General features: G+C 44.8%; 1 protein-coding gene across 1 annotated transcript in view; it reads right to left on the reverse strand.

The window, feature by feature from the left end:
• Nfkb1 (nuclear factor kappa B subunit 1) overlaps nucleotides 1-151 on the reverse strand; it is a 117,487-nt gene extending 117,336 nt beyond the window's left edge. Inside the window, exon 1 of the mRNA XM_052730730.1 lies at nucleotides 53-151. The gene's annotated coding sequence lies outside the window, so the exon portion shown is untranslated. The remainder of the gene's footprint in view (nucleotides 1-52) is intronic.
• Nucleotides 152-8,381: the final 8,230 nt, after the last annotated feature.

Raw genomic sequence — 8,381 nt, forward strand, 5'->3', positions numbered from 1 at the left:
GCGGCGGAGAGAGAGGTGGCGGCTCCGTCCCCCTCCGATCCCTGGGGCTTACCCTGGAGGTGCGGCGGGCGGGCGCGGCCTCTCGGCGCCTGCGGGCTCCCGCTGCGGGACGGCGCGGACCGGCGGGAGCCCGAGCGGGGTCGGGGCTGCGGGCCGGCGGCTCAGCGGCGCGCCATGGCTGCGGCGCGGGCGGAGAAGCGCGGGGCGGGCCGGGCGCGGCGGGGCCCTGAGCTCCGGCCTGCGCTGCTGGAGCCCGCCCGCGAGCAGGCCGAGGGCGGCGGCGGCGGCGGCTGCAGCGGCGGCAGCGGCGGCGGGAGGCCGGGGGCGCGCAGGGCACGGGAAGCCGTCAGCGCGTAGCCGGGCCGCTCGGGTGGCGAAACCTCCTCTTCCTGCCCGGCTCGCCTCGGTACTTCTCTCTCGTCCTCTCTCGCTCACTCTCTCACTTCCTGGCTGGAAATTCCCACTGACGTCGAGAGAGAGAGAGAGCAGACAGACGGACGGACCCACGCGCGCGCGCAGCGGGGGCGGGAGGTGGGGTCGCCGCCGGGGGTGGGGGAAAGCCCGCGCGCCCCGACCCGGCGCCCCGAACCCCCAGCCCCGCTGCGGTCGTGACGCCCCCGGGAGGCGCCCGGTTGCCCAAGGGCAGGCCCGAACAGCTGGAGGCCACCGGAGACCGGCTTCGTCCCCACGTGCCCCGCACAAAAGTCAATCCCATCTGCAGGTTCCCCGCTCTGGGGGGTCTCGGTTACACTCAGGTCTCTTCGCAGACTGAACCGGAATTTCGAGATCGGAGCTGCCATCTCTCCAGAGAACTATGAGCTTAGTTTGGGTTTGGGTGAAGTCTTCAGTCTGGTCAGTTATTCCATCCACAGCACGTTGTCCGGCCTGTGTGATCACTGCTGTGGATGGAATTATAGCGGCAGTGGGACCCACAGTGTTGGTTTACAGCTCATAAATCCTTATCCGGCTCAAAGGAGGTTATTTTTCTGGAGAGGCCTCCCAGTGATGACCGTTTGCGAGCATTTGAGCTGCTTTATTCTTTGGGCACAGTGCCTTCATGGGTTGGGGATGACAGCCTGGGGCGAGGTAGCTCCCAAGTGAGTTTTGACCTGAAAAAGATATTTTAGAGTTCAGGGTCTCACTACTGAGTTCAAGTGGAAATACAACTTTGAAACACCAGGTAATGTTGCTTTGGTACTTAGCCCCCTGAGCCGCTTTCCACCGCAACCCGTGAGGTTGTAAAAACCTTCTTGGTACAGTGATGAGGGAACACGTTTTCCATTGGATACAGGGGAGTCTTTAAGTTACCTTAAGAGCCCAATAATTTACCTTAAAGCGATTTCATTTAAATCCCAGAGGTTGTTTTGACATCTAGAGTTCAGAAGCGTCATACAAATGGAAGGCAACGACTTTTTAATGGGACATTATTAGAAATTGTGCCCCTAGGGGCTTGGGAAATAGTTCAGTCAGCATAGTGCCTAGCCCTGAGGTGGGAGTTGGGATTCTTAGCACCCATGTGTGTAAAAAGCCATTGTAGGTGGGGACATCTGTAACCCTAGCAGTGACAGCATCCTTTGGATCCCTGGAACTCACTGGTCAGTCAATATAGCCAACCGCCCAGCTTCAGGCTTAGTGACATAAAGTGACACACACACACACACACACACACGGGGGGGGGGCAGAGAGAGAGAGAGAGAGAGACTGCCCTTAATATGATTTAGTACACTGATAGAGTGTAATATAAAATGATTTTTTTTTCTTGCTGACATGAATACAACGCCTGCAAGCTCTCGTGAAACAATGAAGTGTAAGGTGTTTTTCTTTCCTGTCTGGACTAGGTGGGGGTGGGAAGACTACAGTGTGCAAGGTGTTGGCAGTCTCGTTGTCAAAAGCATACAGAAGGGATTGTTACAAAGGCAGAGGCAGTGGGATATCCATGAGAACACAAGGGGAAGGCTGTTCACTGTTGTGGGAATTCAATCCCTTCAGTCAATGGTATTAGGGTGACTATCCCTAGGGCATGGTCTTGTCTGGGTGTGTGACCCGATAAGAACAGAGGGTCGCTGGGTGGTGGCGGTGCACATCTTTAATCCCAGCACTTGGGAGGCAGAGCCAGACAGTTTTCTGTGAGTTAGAAGAGGCCAGCCTGGTCTACAGAGTGAGATCCAGGACAGGCACCAAAACTACACAGAGAAACCCTGTCTCGAAAAAACCAAAAAAAAAAAAGAACTGAGGGTCACGCGCTCTGGGACATGGAGGGTTTGGTGGGGTGAGCCAGGACGGGAGCTTTCGTGCCTGTGTTATTCCCATTGCATCCCTTAATAAATTATTGACCAGACTTTCATGGGTTCTCACTTCAAGTTCATCAGCAACAAATACCAAGTTGAATTTCAAGCTCAAAATGATCCCGTGGAATATACTTAAAACAGGAGGTGGCATGGGAAGCAGGTAGACTAGGTTCTTCCTATATCTGTGGCAACAGAACCCACAATGTCAGGGATTTGTTCCGTCACAGCCCTTGAAGCCAGAGGTCTGACATTAAGGTGTGGCTGTGAAGGCCACGCTCCCCAGAAATCCTTCGTCTAGTCCTAGCCTCTGGTGGCTGTGTCAATGCCTGGCATTCTTAGGCATGGCTGCACCATCTCAGTCTCTACATTATTATGTCAGCTCCTTCCCTGTGCCTTCTCTAATGCAGATCCAGAGAGACTTGCCTTTCTTTTATTTAAAAGATTAATTTTTAACTCTGTATATGTGTGTGTGCAGGTGTCTGTGGAGTCCAAACTAAACATCAGATCATGTGGAGCTGGAATTACAGGTGGTTATGAGACACCCAGGATATGTGCTAGGAACCCAATGTGAATCCTCTGCAAAGGCAGTGGGACTTCTTAACTTCCAAGCCATTCCCAGTCACTACTCCTTTCTTTTATTAAGAAACCAGCCATTATGACCACCTCTTAGCCCAGGGTCTGCAAAGAGCCATTTCCAGATAGGATCATGTTCATAGACCTCTTTGGTTCGAACTTGAACATTCTTTTGTGGGCTGCAATCCATTGCCATGAAACATTCTTCAGATACTCCTGCTTTGATACCCAATGTTTTCTCTATGTTCTATAGATCTGCTTTCTGGGATGTTTCTAACAATTTCATCCACTCTAAGGTGTCAAAAGGTATTTGTCATAATCAGGCTACAAAGAAAAAATGCTTAAATGTGGGAACTCCCTCACCAATACTGTGAGTTCAGATTGTATTTGTTGCTAAGTCCATAAAATCACATGCATTTCCCTAATCATGAAGTTATGTATTGACAATAGTGTGTAGAGTTAGTTCGGAGGCTGGAAATCCACATAGTAAGTAAATGGCAAGAAATTATACAGTTTGAAGAGGAGTCGTGAAATAGACCCATACTCTGAGCATTGTAAACTCTAAAACATGTGCGGAAAATGGAATAAGAGTGTTCTGCTTCTATTTCTAAAAAGGATACAACTTGCTTAGAATGGGCCACAGCTCCTAGCTGTAAAAGCCAAAATTAAACAGAAGGACTTCACTTGACTTGAAATCAGTCTTGAACTGGAGCCCTAGGTTTGTCTTGAATTATCTCTGTAATTTATCAAGTAATAGCTGAGCCCCAGTTTCTTCACCTGTACAATAAACATACATTACAGCTAAAAAAAACCCTATAGGATAGATTTATATAATGCTTTACATGATATACATTTCAACTTATAAGTTGAATTATATATGTGTATATATATATATATATATATAATGCACACACAATGTATGTTTCATTATAACAACCCTAATTCACAGTTTTATATACCAGAAAGAGCTAGTGAATGCACAGGGAATGTTTACAAGCATAAACAGTTGTTATGGGAACTTAAAATAAATTAATTTCTTCATAGTCTTAGGGGCTATTAATGCTTGTACTGATGACCGCTACAACACATTGTGATACAGTATTTTATTTTACCTCCATGAAGATGCCAGCCATATTCTGTGCTGCAGTTGGGCACTAAGCAGATCTTACTGAGCATGCTCTCAACCAGCCCCTAAAAGAGTAAGAAGGTACAATTTCTACTCCTAACGTAATGCTTGGAAGAATCCTTTATCTAATAGCCAGGACAAAAGTGATCTGTATTAGATATTATCACTCAGAGTGACCCCAACAACAGAGAGCAAGAATGTCTTTCTGATGCAGAAAAATTCAAAACATTCTTCCCTTGCTGATGAAGAGACATTGAAATGGGGACATCATTGAACTTGGAAGGAGACTGTCACTGATTTCACAGATACTGGCACCTCCTGTGTCAGTTTCAATGAATTATACACTACTGTCACTGTCCTCTAAGAGGTCACAAAAGCCAAAGTAGTATGTGGTGTCACATAAGACAGAATACAGCAAATACTTTCATGGAATTATAATTATGTGCTTAGGAAGTTATACTGCAGTGTGGGAAGAATTTCCTGGAAGTTAAGCCCTTAGGCTGTGAAATCCAAAGCCACCTTCAAAATTGAACCCAGTGCCTGATTATACCCTTAAGAGAAGAATCCATTCTTCTGCACTAGGATACCCTGTGAGCCCCATCAAGCTATGTAACCATCTAAGACTTCCTTTCATTCATCTGTGAGGTGAGATGCAGATAATGTCTGCCGCATAGCAGTCAAATGAGTACTTATAAAGGCTCTGAGTCTCCGAAAACATTCCTTTACATTTGCTGTTATTCATTGTACTGTGGTTTCTCAGAGGGGAAACATGGTAACAAGGCTAACATTTAGTGGATGTTGGAATTACGGATAAGAGATAGAGACAAAATAAACAAGAGAAAATAAAAGATGGGTGAGAATGATTCTTAAAAACATGAAATTGGGTTCAAAGCGTAGTTTGTAGTAATTTCAGAGCACCTAAAATGTATTCCATAAATAATAAATAGATATTAAAAAGATTATATTCTTTTCTTTAAATGAGAATTGGTAATAGCTGAGTGGTAGGACATAGCTCTCACATGCCAGAGGTCCTAGGTTCAATCCCCAGCACCCAAATGCCTATCAAATTACCATAAAACATGCATTCAGGCCATCAGCATGGAGTGACATAGGGAGCCTCATTCTGTGGCTACAGGAAGGCCATGATAGACTGGAATCATGCCTAGAAGTGCCACTGTTCAGTGAAGGAGGTCCTCCTCTCGGCGAGTAATCAAACACAGAGCAATCAATCCCTATGAAAAACCGTCAGATGATATTAGATGTGGTGCTCTCTTTTTTCCTCTTAGATTCTATTCTTACAGCAAACTTATCCACAGAACATTACAAAGGGACCAGGTTGTTTTAATACATGGAGAAATAATTTCCTGTGATTGGAACCAAGGTTATTCTGACACATCTCATCCTCTCATCCAGAGTCCCTTACAAGATGAACTTCTAATGCTTCCTGGGTTGACCAGATATCTGATCCAAAAGGTGCTTGGTAAGCTGTCTGTCTGTGAACCCAGAGTCCATTCCCTACCAGTACCTACCTGGTACTGGTCTCTTTGATGCTTGCCTGGCAAGTACTTGATTAATTGAGCTATCTTTTCAGCCCTATATGGTGTGATACTCTTCAATGACTGTTTGGTTCATCCGCAATTCTAGATTGTTACTCCCCCCCATTCAACTTTAGTCAATTCTCTAGTTTTCTTTGTTGCTAGTGGTGTTTTTGTTTGTTTGTGTTTTTCAGGGGGAGGTTGAATCCATGGTCTCATATTCATAATCAAGTACTATACCACTTGTAGTCTTAGCCCCTAAGTATCTAAGTTTCATTGTTACCAGTTTGGACCTGCTTATTGGTGGAACATGAATATGAGGTTCAGTTCCCTGCACCCTTCCGAGGGCAGTCTGGATCAGCTTAATTGCTGCTCTCCTGATTTTTATTTATAGCTTCCTTATGATGAATCCAGGCATGTTCTACTTTTATATCCCTATTTAGATTTTATTGGGCTTTAAATGGCTCCCTGGATCTCAAGAGTTGATATCTTTCAACAGTTCTGAAAAACTGCTACTCCATTTTCCTTACTTTAATTATTGCCTTTTTTTTCTAGATACTCCTTTTGGAATTTAAATGGACATAGGTTAGACCTTCATGATAGTTTTTATACCCCCAAATACCTCTTATATCATATCTCATTGCATAACATTCTGGATCATTTCCTTGGCTTATCTACTTGCTTTTCAACTACGTTTCATCTGCTGCTTAATTGATAACTGAGTTATTGAAAGGATGTTATGTTTGAAAATTGAAGTTGAACCTTGGAAATTCTTTGAAGCCTGGGTGGAAACTGCTACTCTGTAGATGTTCTCTTGGTGCACTATCTACTCGGGAATATGTTCGGGTCTTTCCTGGGATGCTTTTGTTCCCCACCTACAGTGAAAATGGCTGGTAACTACAGGTGAGACTTTCCTTTTGATCCATTGACAGGAGTAGACAGGCCACCCATCAGTTACTCCCTCTACTCGCCATTCTGGGAAATAGGTGAATTCTTGATATACTTACTGGCTAAGCAGTATTTCAGTTTTTAAAATTATGTTATCTAGTGACTTTGCTTTTCCCAGCTATCATTTCATTGTAGTTCATTTTATTTCATCCTACCATGAGGGGCTTACTATCAGGAACACGCAGATTGTGCATACTTCTTAAACTGTTTTGAAAGTTCCGGCACCCATCATATATTTAACTGTTAACCTCTTAATCTTTAATTATATCTCCTTGAGTGAATTCATTATTTTTAAAAAGCTTTTATCTGCTTCTCCCAATGGTTTCATTTCAGTGAAACACCTGTTTGAAGAGTTTGTCTTGGTTCTCCTCTCTGGCTTGCTGGTGCTACAGGGCAAGGTGTTATTTCCCATTTCCTGCCTTGTATACACTGACCTGTAATTACAGACCAAGTACTTAGGGTCGACCAGGCAGCCTGGGGAAAGTTTCTGCTCCTGTGGGCTGGCACTGAACCAGCTGGCAGTCAGTCAATACCCAGCTGAGGCTTTGGAAGCGTCTCTTCTCCCAGCTCTTCTTGGGTGCAAGTGGGGACTCGTGCCGGGCCTCTCGGGTAGGACTAGGCCTAGCTCCCTCCGTGTTACCTGCCTTGGCTGCACTGGGCCAACCTTCAGAAGCACACAGTAGCTTGGAGAGCTTTCGATAGCAGGTACAGAGCATCCTCCAGCTGGTTTTTCCTGGGAACCATGGCACTGAGGCCTTTGTGGTAGGTCTCTCTATGGTAAGATCCTCTAGTCCATCTAAAACAAAGACCCTGAAGCCTTCAGTCTAAGAGCACTTTGCATGTGCCCCTGCTTACCTGCTCTGCCTTTTTTTTCCTATGTGGGGAAGTTGTTGAGAGAGGTTTTCCCAGGGAACATTAGTGGATCTGGGTAGTTTTCTATATTCTCACAGCACTCTTTCAATCTCATGGATTATTGATTGCAGGAGTCTTCCTCATCTGAAATGCACGAGTGACAAGCCCTAGGTTAGTAGATTGCTCTGAGGAAACTTTAGAACTGCTATAGGAAATGCAAGGATAAGTGAAGATTATAAACCTCTGGTGTGCTTGGATTAGCACTTACATATCTCATACATTGTAGACATTCACAGATGCACACGTCAACTTTACTAATGTAAGTATCATCAGTAGTAGATAAATTTCCTCAACTTTTTTTTACTGGATAAAGAGTTTTAATTTTTTTAAACAAATGGTTTAAACAAAAAGTTATTTTTCTGATGTCATTCTCAGAGGAAAATATCCCTGTCCTGACTCAGATACCTTTACACTGTAAGGTATAGAATCACAATCCAAAATGATATAGCCAGTATAGAATAGTACTACATCCTACAGATACTTAGATAAAGGGGATTCCTGATTCAGTGCAAGCAGGACTTTGGCTCTGTTACCACTGAGGATTTTGTATCTGCTTGTCTGTGTTCATGTTAGCAGTTTCTTCATGCTGGCTTTCTCCTTGGTCATAAGATAACTTCCAGCTGTACTGTGGGCAACATTCTCCTCAGAGAGAAACGTGGAGAAAAGGAGAAACAGAGAGGCAGACACAGGAAGCTTGTGAGACAAAAGGGCTTTCCCACAAGACTTCATCGGGCTTTTCATTTCTATCGGCCAGGGCTGGACCATGCACACATCTTTTTTAGACATTTTTACTGCATTATCATTGACACACTGAAGTGTTTTCAGAATACAACTTGGTTTTGACGCATGTACACCCATGAAACTGTCACTGCAATAAGACAAGTTTCCTACTGACTTTCTGTGGCCACTCATTCCTGTTCCTACACCTTTAAGCATCATTGATCAGCTTTTCACTTTACACTAGTTTGCATTTTCTAGTTTCATATAAATGCAATCATA

The sequence above is a fragment of the Peromyscus californicus genome, unplaced genomic scaffold (genome assembly GCF_007827085.1).
Source record: "Peromyscus californicus insignis strain IS unplaced genomic scaffold, ASM782708v3 Scaffold_9__1_contigs__length_137607984, whole genome shotgun sequence".
Classification (NCBI taxonomy): domain Eukaryota; kingdom Metazoa; phylum Chordata; class Mammalia; order Rodentia; family Cricetidae; genus Peromyscus; species Peromyscus californicus.